The sequence below is a fragment of the Pan paniscus genome, chromosome 19 (assembly GCF_029289425.2).
Source record: "Pan paniscus chromosome 19, NHGRI_mPanPan1-v2.0_pri, whole genome shotgun sequence".
In the NCBI taxonomy this organism is placed as follows: Eukaryota; Metazoa; Chordata; class Mammalia; order Primates; family Hominidae; genus Pan; species Pan paniscus.
Genome location: NC_073268.2, coordinates 93460555 through 93472754, shown reverse-complemented (window position 1 = coordinate 93472754; position 12200 = coordinate 93460555). Strand labels below are relative to the sequence as shown.

At 54.5% G+C, this 12200-nt stretch overlaps 1 protein-coding gene across 4 annotated transcripts in view; it reads right to left on the bottom strand.

The window, feature by feature from the left end:
- SEPTIN9 (septin 9) overlaps positions 1 to 12200 on the bottom strand; it is a 220269-nt gene that overhangs the window by 81005 nt on the left and 127064 nt on the right. Inside the window, exon 1 of one of the 4 annotated variants that reach the window (XM_055102082.2) lies at positions 69 to 169. The exons of the other annotated variants lie outside the window; for them this stretch is intronic. The gene's annotated coding sequence lies outside the window, so the exon portion shown is untranslated. Of the gene's footprint in view, positions 1 to 68; positions 170 to 12200 lie in introns of those variants that run through there. 4 annotated transcript variants of the gene reach the window in all.

Genomic DNA, 12200 nt, shown 5'->3' with positions numbered 1-12200 from the left:
GCCCCCCACCAGAAGACCACCGCACCCAATGGGTGGTTTTGCAGCGACACCCAGCCCGATGAAGTTACCTGGTGGGGGCCTTGGGGGATGCAGCCTCCTGAAATACACACAGGCAGCGGGTGAGTCGGAGGCTGCGTGGGGCCTTGCTTCCTGGGGATGGCCGGGAGGTGCCTCAACCGTCTGTAACCCGAGCCCGCTGTGACTGGGACTTGCTGCTTCCCCATCCCAGCCCTCTCCTATCAGCATCCGCTAAGCAAGTCAGCAGGTGCCGGCAGTGAGCCACGGCCTAAGGCAGGCCTGCAGTTAGACCAGCACCGGGGGAGGGACCGGCAGAGAGACCTCTAGAGTGGAAGCCACAGCCCCTCTTCCTCCTAGGCTGGGCAACAGACCACCATTCCCAGCCAGCCCTGGGGAAGGGGGAGGGGTCAGCTGGGTCGCAGGTACAGCGCTGGGGTCCCCTGAGGTGGCTGCTGCTGACTACGGCCCCTCTTCTTCCTGGGCTGGGCAACAGACCACCATCCCCGGCCCACCCTAGGGAAGCGGGAGGGGTCAGCTGGGGCGCAGGAACAGCGCCGGGGTCCCTGCGGCGGCTGCTGCTGACCACGGGCCTGTTACTCCTCCTCCAGCTGGGGTGCCACTCCGGTCCTGAAAGCGCCTCCCTCAGCTCCCAACTCATGCCCAGGAGGCAGCCAACACCCCAAGCGCTGCCACAGCAGGAGGCTGGGCCTGCAAGTGTGACCCGCCTGGGGAGGGGCAGAGGGAAAGACCACCTCCGTTCAAACAGCGGCCTTCTCCCTCCCCTCGGGGGTTCCCACGGGGTCTCCAGTCTCTCTCTGGCCAAGAGGTAAGGAGAGGCAGGAAAGTTTCAGGAGCATCGGCAGAGAAGAGACAGGGCAGGCTGCTAGAGGAAGCAGGTTGTAGGGTGCCTAAGGCTTCAGGCTGGGCTTTGGGAGGCCAGGGTATGGGCAACCGGGAGGCTCAGGCAGGGAAATCTGTCCCGCAGGGACCCTGGGAGACAGGGGAGAGGGGACATGACAGCCATCCCTCGCTGCCTCCCGGCTGTGGCTTCCAGGGGCTCAGCTCAGACCAGAAGCACCCCATGCACCGGGTCTCGGTCCAGCCTGGAAGCACGGCCCACAGACCTACATGACTGCCTGGGCAGTGATCCCCAAAGGGTCCCCCGTCACCAGCTGGGGAGCTCCCGAGGGGAGGGTGGCTTTGCAGAGCATCTGGAGACATCAATGGGCCGTGAGGAAAGGAGGAGGCATGGACATCCTCACGGCGTTGAAAGAAAATCAAGGCAGAGCTGGAGGCCGAGCGTGGCAGCTCACACCTGTTATCCCAGCACTTTGGGAAGCCGAGGCGGGCAGATCACTTGAGGTCAGGAGTTCAAGACCAGCCTGGCCAACATGGTGAAAACCGGTCTCTGCTAAAAATACAAAAACTAGCCGGCCATGGTGACACGCGCCTGTAGTCCCAGCTACTCAGGAGGCTGAGGCAGGAGAATTGCTTGAACCCAGGAGATGGAGATTGCAGTGAGCCAAGATGGCACCACTGCACTCCAGCCTGGGCAACAGAGTAAAGCTCCATCTTAAGAAAAAAAAAGAGCAGAGCTGGAGGCCAGGCGGCTCTCAGAGCCTGACAAGGAGGCTGTGGGGCTGGGCTGCCTTTCCGGCCATCCGAGGGGCAGGGACTGGCCCAGCCTGAGCTTCAGACCCACAAGAGGCTGAACCAGAGCGGGACTCCAAGATGAGGCAGGGCTATCCTGTCCACACCTGTGTCCAGGCCTCAACGGCCACCCTCTCCAGGAACTCAGTTTGATGGTCTCTCAGGCTGAGAGGCTGTCAAGGGGCTGTAAGGAGCCCCAACGTGTGAGTCGGTGGGTTCTGATGTGTGACAGCTCGGGGCACTCCCCCTACCGCTGGGGAAGAGGAATGAGGAGCCCCCACTCCCGGTATCTGGCAGGTGGGAGGCCGCCACTGGACTGTGTGCCCAGGTGCCACCAGACCCCGAGGGCCCACGGATATGGCACATGACCTTTAATGACCAACGCCTGTGCAGCAGGTGCTGAGGGGCCCCAGCCCCGAGCAAGGCTGGGTTCCTGGAACCCACCCCCAACCCCCGGTAGGAGGATTTGCAGCTGAGGAGTTCTTAAGAAATTTTTTGGTAGCAAACAAAGCATGGGGCTGGACGGTGGACCTATGAGTGCCCTCACATGAACGCGGATATAGACAGAAAAGACGGCAAACATTTGTGAACAAAAGGAATGGCTCCTGCGTATTGAACTTCCACTTACCGGCCCTTGTCTGGTATAAAGTCCTCAGGAACTCTCCAACACCTTCACTTAGAAACGTGCTTTTGTTTGGCTACGTGGAAAATTCTATACACACTAAGATATATGATGTTTCTGGTCCTCCCTACGAATGTTCTATGCTTTCTGGGTTTATGATTTGGAATTTGCAGACCTCTGCTGCCTCTGTTCCAGAGTCACAAGGATCTTGGATGCAGGAAACATTTTCTATGTGCAAGGGCCCCCTTCCCCTCTGCCAGGGTCCATCGGCCTCTCTCTGTCCACAGGTGTCACCCAAACCCTTGCACCTGCTGCCTCCTCTTTCTAATTACCTCCTGCAACTCGTCAAGAGCTTCCCCACCTCGACAGCTTGGCTGCTGGAGACACACAAGGCACACAGAATCCGTGAAATGACACTGAGCATCTATTAGGCACTTATTGTGTGCCTGGTTTGGTAATAATAAGTAAAATCACAATGCTCTGGGCACATGAGTACACTTCCTTATGTTCATCCTCCCAGCAACTCAATGAGATGGCTCTATAAATGGGGAAACTGAGGACAGGGAGGCCAGACTGGCCCAAAGCCACAGGTTAGGAGGGGTAGGGCCAAAATTCAAATCCAGATAGTCTGGTACCAAATCCCAGTTTTTCACATGAAAGGCATCTTGTAACTCCTCAAGAAGGCTGGGACTATTATTTTCATTGTACAGATGAGGAAATCAAGATGGCAAATGGCCAGACAGCCCTGGAGCCAGGAGGTGGGCCCAGTGGCTTATGGGAGCACATGGAATGGAGCCCATGGGAGGCTCAAGGTTGGGGTCCCACATCTTATCCTGGTCTAAGGGATGAGGTGACTGGGAGTGTCAGAGACACTCTGGGACTGGCCATCCAGGTGCTCTGCATCCAGTTCCAGCGTGGAGTGGGCGAGGGTGGACAACCTGCCACCCAGCAGGGCTGCTGTCCGTATCCCGGTGGCTCTTCAAAGCCTGGCTAAGCAAAGCAAGACTGTCCTCGGACCAGAGTGACCCCCAAGCCACGCAAGCACTCAGTTATGCTTCGGAGGATGCAGGACTGGGAAGGTCTTCCTCCCACCGCATCCTCACCCAGCTCCTCCATGGGGCAGCTGGCTCCAGGCACAGACCAGACGTCCCTCTCCCTGCCTGCTGGCGGCATGTCCCTGGCTTCACTGCTGCTTCAGGGAGGGGCCCAAGAGCTCCCCGGCCGCGTTATTCATCACACCCCGTTCAGAGGGCCGGGGGCTCAGCACCGATGCCAAGCATCCAGCAGCAAAACCATGGGTTGGAAAGGGCCACAGTGCTGCTCTGATCTGGCCCCGTCCCATACCGGGTGCCGTTCTCACCAGCTCCTTCCTGTTCCTGGCCCCACCTCCCAGGTACCACAAGCTCTGCAGGTCCAAAGCCAAATTCACTAGCCCTTGACCCTCTCCAGCTGGGATTAGGGTGAGGCCTTCATCCAGGTGCAAAAGTTAAGGGAGTGCCAAAAAATCCAGGAATCAAACAATATTTTAAAGCAACATTTTAAACAAATCAAATTCCACGCTGAACAAACTCTGACAGGGCTGTGCACGTGCAGGGCTGGGCCTGTCTTAATTTAAAATTCCAACATTTGTTCATCATAGAGGTTACTATGCATCATTTCAATATTGAAAAATACTGCATTAAATACTATCTGTGTTGATTCCTGAGCTCTTTGGTGTCCCCTTACATTTTGCTCCTGACAAGTGCCTGACACACCTTGCCCCAGCCGGCCCTGCTCTCCAGGTGCCCTCCTGGGGCTGTCCTGCCCACGCTCCTCGCAGCCACCAGGAGCCACTGAGCCACTGCACCTGCCTTATTTTGCTCCTTACGCCTCCGCACCATCCACCTCACCATGCTTCCCTCGTGTGCCTTGGTCGCACGTCAGCTCCAGACAGGAGCCCGGTGGGCTGGGAGCTCATACTAATGCTGCCTTCCCTCGGCTTCGGTGCTGGGCACAGGGCAGCACTGGAGATTTCTTTTTTTCTTTTTTCTTTTTTTGAGACATAGTCTCACTCTGTCACCCAGGCTGGAGTGCAGTGGTGCAATTTTGGCTCACTGCAACCTCCACCTCCTAGGTTCAAGCTCTGCCTCCTGGAATCAAGCAGATTCTCCTGCCTCAGCCTACAGAGTAGCTGGGACTACAGGTACACACCACCACACCCAGCTAATTTTTATATTTTTAGTAGAGACGGGGTTTTGCCATGTTGGCCAGGCTGGTCTCGAACGCCTGACCTCAGGTGATCTGCCTGCCTCCACCTCCCAAAGTGCTGGGATTACAGGTGTGAGGCACCACGCCTGGCCGAGACTTCTTGAATAAACAAACATTACCGGCATGGAGATCCGCCCAGGGAACCTGCTCAGACTCTGCCATTGCACCTCTGCCTGCTGCGCCCAGAGGCAACCCAGGGCCGCTCCAGCCGCCTCCACCTGGCCACCTCCTGGCCTTCACCCAGGCCGGCTTGTCCCACCCTGTGGGCCAAGAAAATGATCTAGTGGGTGGTGACCAGCATTTTTTTTTTAATTTGAAAAGAATACACTCACCAGCGGTGGCAGCAACCCAATGTCCCTCAGCTGATGAAGGCAACATGCCTGTCCACAATGGAATGGTCCATGCCATGGTGGAATATTACTCAGGGACGCACTGGCACCTGCTACAATGTGGATGGACCTTGGAAACATGACACCAAGTGGAGAAGCCAGACACAAAGGCCAAACGTGCAATTCTCTGTACAAGAAATGTCTAGAATCGGCCAGGCGCAGTAGCTCATGCCTGTAATTCCAGAACTTTGGGAGGCCAAGGCAGGAGGATCACTTGAGCCCAGGAGTTCGAGACCAGCCTGGGCAACATGGTGAAACCCCATCTCTACAAAAAATACAAAAATTAGCCGGGCATGGTGGCACAGGCCTGTAGTCTCAGCTACTCGGGAGGCCATGGTGGGAGGATGGCTTGAGCCTGGGAGGTGGAGGTTGCAGTGAGCAGAGATTGAGCCACTGCACCCCAGCCTGGGTGACAGAGTGAGACCCTACCTCAAAAAAAAAATAATAATAATAATAATCCACACAGATAGAAAGGAAATATGGAGGAGGAGGGCAGGATTGATAGCTAAAGGCTACGGGGTTTCTTCTTAAGAAAAAAATTTTCTAAATTTCTCAAATTTTCAATTTTCTAAAATTGGTTGTGGTGACGATGGTTGCACTACTCTCTGAATAGACTGAAAACCATGGAATTGTGCACTTTAAATGGGTGGATTGGGCCACATGGTGACTCACGCCTGTAATCCCAGCACTTTGGGAGGCTGAGGCGGGTGGATCACCTGAGGTCAGGAGTTCGAGACCAGCCTCAACATGGAGAAACCCCGTCTCTACTAAAAATACAAAATTAGCCGGGCGTAGTGGTACATGTCTGTAATCTCAGCTACTCGGGAGGCTGAGGCAGGAGAATTGCTTGAACCCAGGAGGCGGAGGTTGCGGTGAGCTGAGATGGCGCCATTGCACTCCAGCCTAGGCAACAAGAGTGAAACTCCATCTCAAAAAAATAAATAAATAAATAAATTGGTGGATTGTATAGTAGCTTACTTGAATCTCAATGAAGCTGTTTAAAAAAAATGAAAAAAAAGCCTTCCCTCTCTCCAAAACAAACTAACAAAAAGAAAAAAGAGAGAGAGAGAGGAAAAAAAAAAAAAAAGAAAATACTGATTGTAGCACACGCATGGTAAAGGTAAGAATTCCATCACGGAAATTTGGTTTCATTAATACACCCCACCCCCACCCCATATATAGGTGTGTCCTGGTTCGTGGTGTCAATCGCATGTCTTTCTGGAGGCTGCAGTCCAGACTGGTTTTGAAAGCTGCTCTCTGGGCAACTCCAAACTTCTCATAATTCCTGAAGCCCTTGGCCTGCTGGGACCACTCAGCCCCCCAGACCCAGTCTCCTGTCACTACCTACTCAAGACTGCAGCCTTGGGGAGGGGGGCTCTCTCCTAAGGGTGCAGGGGTCCTGTGGCTTCATCCCCTCTCAGAATACACATCACCCTGCACTGCACACATGTGCCTCAACATGGAGCATCCCAGGATGCTGGCCACAGTCAGTCATGTTTGCACACCGACTGATTGATCGTGCTCTGCTGATCAATCATGTCAATCACCGCGCTGCACACTGTCCTCACTAAGTGAGCTAAAGCAACCCCCTCGGAATAAGCTGACGGATTTTAAATAAGCTAAAAGACACTTTTCTAGGAAAAAAAAAGTAATGAATTTTAAGAAGAAAGAAAAACTCCCAAACTCACAGACCCATGGAAAAAATTTAAGTTTTTAAAGTGCTAGACTCCCCCAAAAGTATCAGGCTCAGATGGTTTCAGGAGTGAATTCTTGAAAAGTTTTAACAAAGAGATTATTATGTTGCTGCTTAAAATGTTCCAGAACGCAGAGGGGAAAAGAAATGCATCCAAATTGTTTTTGCTAAGCCAGCACAATGCAGACACCAAAACTGATAAAAATAGCACACACACACACACACACACGCCCCACCCGCTCCAGACCAAGCTCGCTGCTGTGTATCCAAGCAATACCATCTACCCCTACCTCGCTGCTGAAACCAAAATACATTCCAATGGATTCATGATTTCAACATGTAAAAATGAAACCACAGAAGTACTAGAAGAAAACGTGGGTGAAATTCTTTCCTATAATTTCAGAACTTAGGAGACCTCTAAACAGGACGTGAATTCCAAAAGCTAAAAGGGAAAGCAGAGACTTGACAATATCAGGATTAAAATGTTCTGTGTAGAAGAACATCCGAGAAATGAAATCAAAAGTAGGCAGCTGGGGACAAGATACTCGTACCTGCTGTGATAAAGGTGTACAAATAACTCTTTTTTTTTTTTAGACAGGATCTCACTCTGTCACCCAGGCTGGAGCGCAGTGGTATGACCACAGCTCACAGCAGCCTCAAACTCCCAGACTCAAATGATCCTCCCACGTCAGCCTCCCGAGTAGCCGGGACTACAGGCGCACCACCTCACCCAGCTAATTTTTGCAGAGATGTGGTTTTGCCATGTTGCCTAGGCTGGTCTCGAACTCCTAAGCTCAAGCAATCCGCCCACTTCAGCCTCCCAAAGTGCTGTGATTATAGGTGTTAGCCATCACGCCTGGCTTACAAAGAACTCTTTTTAAAAAATTTCAACAAGGAAAGGATACACCATCCAAATGAAAAGAGAACACAGGGCCCTGGCCTATAACATACGAAGAGATAATCCCTCTCGCTTGACCGAGATGCACAAAATAAAACACCAATTGGAGAGCATTTGGCCCTCAGCCAGGGGTAAGGGGCATAGGACCTCCCTGCTGGACCATCACTGCACAGGGCCCAGCAGACAGCTGAGCAGGTCGGCGAGGGGAGGGGTCCTAAAAAATTCTAGTAACCACTTTAGGGGCCAATTCAGGAACAAGGATCAATTTTTTTTTTTTTTTTTTTTTTGATAGAGAGTCTCACTCTGTCACCCAGGCTGGAGTGCAATGGCGCGATCTTGGCTCACTGCAACCTCTGCCTCCTGGGTTCAAGCAAGTCTCCTGCCTTAGCCTCCTGAGTAGCTGGGACTACAGGCACAAGCCACCATGCCCAGCTAATTTTTGTATTTTTAGTAGAGATGGGGTTTCACCATGTTGGCCAGGCTGGTCTTGAACTCCTGACCTCAAGTGATCAGCCCGCCTTGGCCTCCCAAAGTGCTGGGATTACAGGTGTGAGCCACTGTGCCCGGCAGATCAAAACTTAAATGCACACATCCTTGACACAGAAATTCACTAAGGGCTCATCCTTCAGTCATGTGTGCACATGTACAAGTGCGAGAACATCTGTTGCAGCCTCTCAATCACAGTGGGAAGCTGGACAAGCCTGGCAGGGCCATGGGACAGCTGATGACACAACCATTAAAAGGAACGTGCTACTTTGGGAGGCCGAGTTGGGCGGAGCTCAAGGTCAGGAGTTCAAGAGCAGCCTGGCCAACATGGTGAAACCCCGTCTCTACTAAAAATACAAAAATTAGCCAGGTGTGGTGGCAAGCACCTGTGATTTCAGCTACTTGGGAGGCTGAGGCAGGAGAATCGCTTGAAAGCGGAAGGCGAAAGGTGGAGGTTACAGTGAGCCACAGCGAGCTGAGATCGCACCACCGCACTCCAGCCTGGGCCACGCTCTGTCAAAAAAAAAAAAAAGAAGAAAAAGAAAAAGGAACGTGCTACATCTACAAGTGGCAACAGTGTTGTTAAATGGAAAAAATAAAAGCTGGTAGCAGAAGTCTGATTTCCTTTGTGTTCTTGAAAAGTCTATATTTACACATTGACTTTTTTTACACAAGCCCTGAATGACTCTGCAGGAATAAAATTCAGGAGAATGCCACACCCAGCTGTCAACATGGCCACCCCTTGGGAGAGAGTTGGGGAATGGGAGAGAAAAACTTCTTTCCAAATTTCACATGATCTTCATTTTCTATCTAAGAATGACTGGGCATCGCTTTTTTTTTTTTTTTTTCCCCAGATGGGAATCTTGTTCTGTCACCCAGGCTGGACTGCACTGGCACAATCTCAGCTCACTGCAACCTCCGCCTCCTGGGTTCAAGTGATTCTCCTGCCTCAGCCTCCCAAGCAGCTGGGACTACAGGCGCCCACCACCACACCCCGTCGTGCATTGCTTTTTAGGATGAAGAAAGGGAAAGGTCACAGGGAGAATGGGAGCCAGAACACAGAGCAGGGCTTCTAAACACCAGCTTGCGGGTGAGAGAGACACGGGGCGACACCACCGGCCTGGAACCTAGGGATGGCATGAGGTGCTGCCCGGGGGCTTCAGACAAGGCCTGCCTGCTGATTAAGTAAGGGTTGTGTTGGCTTTTGTTTATGTGCTTGTTTAACACGAATCCCCCAGGCGCTCCACCCTGCTTCATGAATCATCACTGTCCACTCTAACCACGCTGCACAGGAAGAATTGTGCCCACTTCCACAATGAGAAAACGGACCAGAGAGGAAAGCCACTAGGCAGGGCAGGGGCGGCAGCCCAGGCAGTGTGAGGGCAAAGCCGGCGCTCCTCCGCCATTTCCCCACACACGAGTGGGCAAGGCATTACAGGAGTCGACATCGTAACCTCTGCAGGCCATTTTGGAAGGCGGCAGATGGAATCAGTGATTTCCAGGGCCATTTCCAGTTCCAGGTTTCAGACAGGGGCCGTGGAGTGGAATCGAGCTTGACCCAGGTGTGCTGATGGTAGCCATGTAACTGTGGACAAATCACTTTCCCCCTCACCTGCACTGGATGAGACTGGGAATCTCCACTCTGGGTTCCTTAAGAGTCCTGGGGCTCCACAGGGTACACCCAGTAGCAGCAGTGGGATGGGGGGACAGGGTCAGGGGAGCTCCATGCCTCCCTCAACTTTAATTAAAGCATCTCCACTTTAACCCCTTCCTGGGCCCAGTGTTCAGAGAGAACGGGAAGGAAGCTCAGCCCTGGCCATGGGCTACTCTAGCCTGTCAGTTACAGCCCAGACCCCAGGAGCCCCCTTGGACTGAAGGAGACAGAGTCACTTATAACACCCACAGAAAACCCCGGAGAGGAAGTGGAGTCCAACTGAGGAAGCGCCTCCCTGCAGCTCTCAGAAATGAGGTCCCAGGTGACACAGTGTGTCAGGGTGGACCACATGGCATCCTCCCAGGCTGTCTGCTGGAATCCAGGGTCTGGTTAGGGGCTGCCCACACTTTGGGCCCCGAGGCAGGGAGTCTGAGTGCGCTCCTCCAGGGTTGAATGTGCCCTCTGTCCACACCGCACAGAGCATGGCTGTCTGGCCGCGGCGCGCCCCTCCGGACAGGCTCGCCATTGTGCAGACCCTCAATCCCAGCAGCTGTCCCGGGCCTGGGAGGCTGCGGGTACAGACACAGCTCCTCTCTCTTCTGGCAGCTGCTCTGACTTCCTGGGACAAGTGCTGAGAGGCAGCCTCACCCAGTGCCATGTGTCTGGGGGCCGGGGCTCCATCCTGGGGCCAGGCTGGGTGGTCAGGGCCACAGAGCTGCAGGGGGCGGAGCAGAGAAACCGCCCCCAGCGCCTGCCTCCTGGCCCCACCCTTCCCCGCAGCTGTGCGCTCTATTTAAGGTATTCCACAGCTGCTCGGCACCCGCTGCATTCCCGGACCAGCCCTCCTTTCCTCCCACCACTGCACGGTGCTTGGCAGGCCGGCGAGGGGAGGGGTTCTCTTCCTGGGCTCTGGAGCCAGGCTCTGTTCTCTGGCCCCACCCCGTCCCACCACGAAGGAGACACACCGGGCCTGGCCAATCCTCCCGCATTGATCCTCCTGTTCCCCCAGCACATGCGGGACTTACCACTCTAGACCTAGGTCTGAGAGGCTCCAGGGACAGCTCGGAGAAGGAGGGTACTTGTTCTTAGAAGGGGAAAGAGAAAGAGACCCAATCCCAAAGTAAAAGGGGACCTGGGTGCCCTCTGGAAGCAGCTCAGGAAAATGGGAGGAGGTGGGAACAGCGGGACCTTCCGAGTAAGGCATCCCGGCAGGAACGTCAGTGCCTTCTGGACACCTCCAGAAGCAGAAGCACGCAGCCCCACAGAAAAATCCTGCAGGCTCAGGACCCGAGGCATGACACGATCCAAACTCACTGCTTCATCAGACACCAGTGAGTCCCTCGACGCTTACCAAGGCCCCCTGCCTTACACCTGGTACTGGACGAACCTGCACACCCTGCCTCAGGGAGTCCACAGTCCAGGGATAGGCTCAGAGCCTATGTGGGGTGTCCCGTAAACACGGGGCCAGAAGCTGGGCTGTCTATGGGGCCCTTCCTCCCTAAATCACAGTGGTCACCCTCTCCCCGACTTCACAGTCCCTGATCCCCACCAGGAACTTCTGGGGCCCAGTAGGTGTCCCTCCCTTGCAGGCTGATGCCCACCCTCCCCACCCCCCACTCAGGCTCAGCTCTGACCCCACTTTCCCCAAAGCCACCTCTTCACTGCTCTGTGTTGGGTGGTTCCAGGGAGCCCTGTGCTTTGATTAACCCTATACTCAACGCTGTACTGGCAGCCCTGCTGTCTGAGCTGAGATTCCTCCCTGTTCTGTCCCTGGAACACAGGGCCCAGTGCGGACCAAGTATGCGAAGAGCCACACCCACCATCATCAGCTCGGGGGGGCCTGACCCCCTGCTCCCTCAACGCTCCACCCACATGACAAAGATTTCCAGACCCTCTGGGTCACAGGAAAACTACTGAGACATGCTGCCATGTCTACCCCGCCCCAATTTCACACCCATGGTCACAAGTGGCCCCAGAACCACTGTGGACTCCCTTCTTGGTTCTTGGGGTGGGTGGATACATGAGAGCTCAGCCCCCAGCCACCTCTGCAGATGCCTCTTTGACAGATCAAGAAATTGAGGCTGGGAGGGGTGGAATGATAGTTCAGAACCAGTTGACTCATGGGGCAGAGCTGGGACATGCCCAGAACTGAGCTGGGCACTGGGCCTGGCCTCCCTCTTGCCCCCAGTGAGCATCCCAAGAAGGCAGAGAACCAGACCCATGAACAAGCGCTGAGCACCCACCTTATAAGGCAGCTCTGGAGAAACTTGGCTGGTGTGGCTGAGGAGCCGGAGGGGGGTAACTCTGGTGGGGGGGGCTCTGAGCCAGCAGCCAGCCCTTGCAGGCTCAGTACTGGGTGCTGCAGCCCAGCCCCACCCCACTCCACCCAGAGGCACCCATGTTGGGGGGCAGGAAAAGAGCAGGGATCCAGGAGAGGAGGCAAGGCCGTCCCCACCCAGAGCCTGAGAGGACCAGGGATGACCCCAAAGGATGAGCGCCCTTCTGTGGGAGGACAGCAAGGAGGGTGCCAAGTCCAGGGGCAG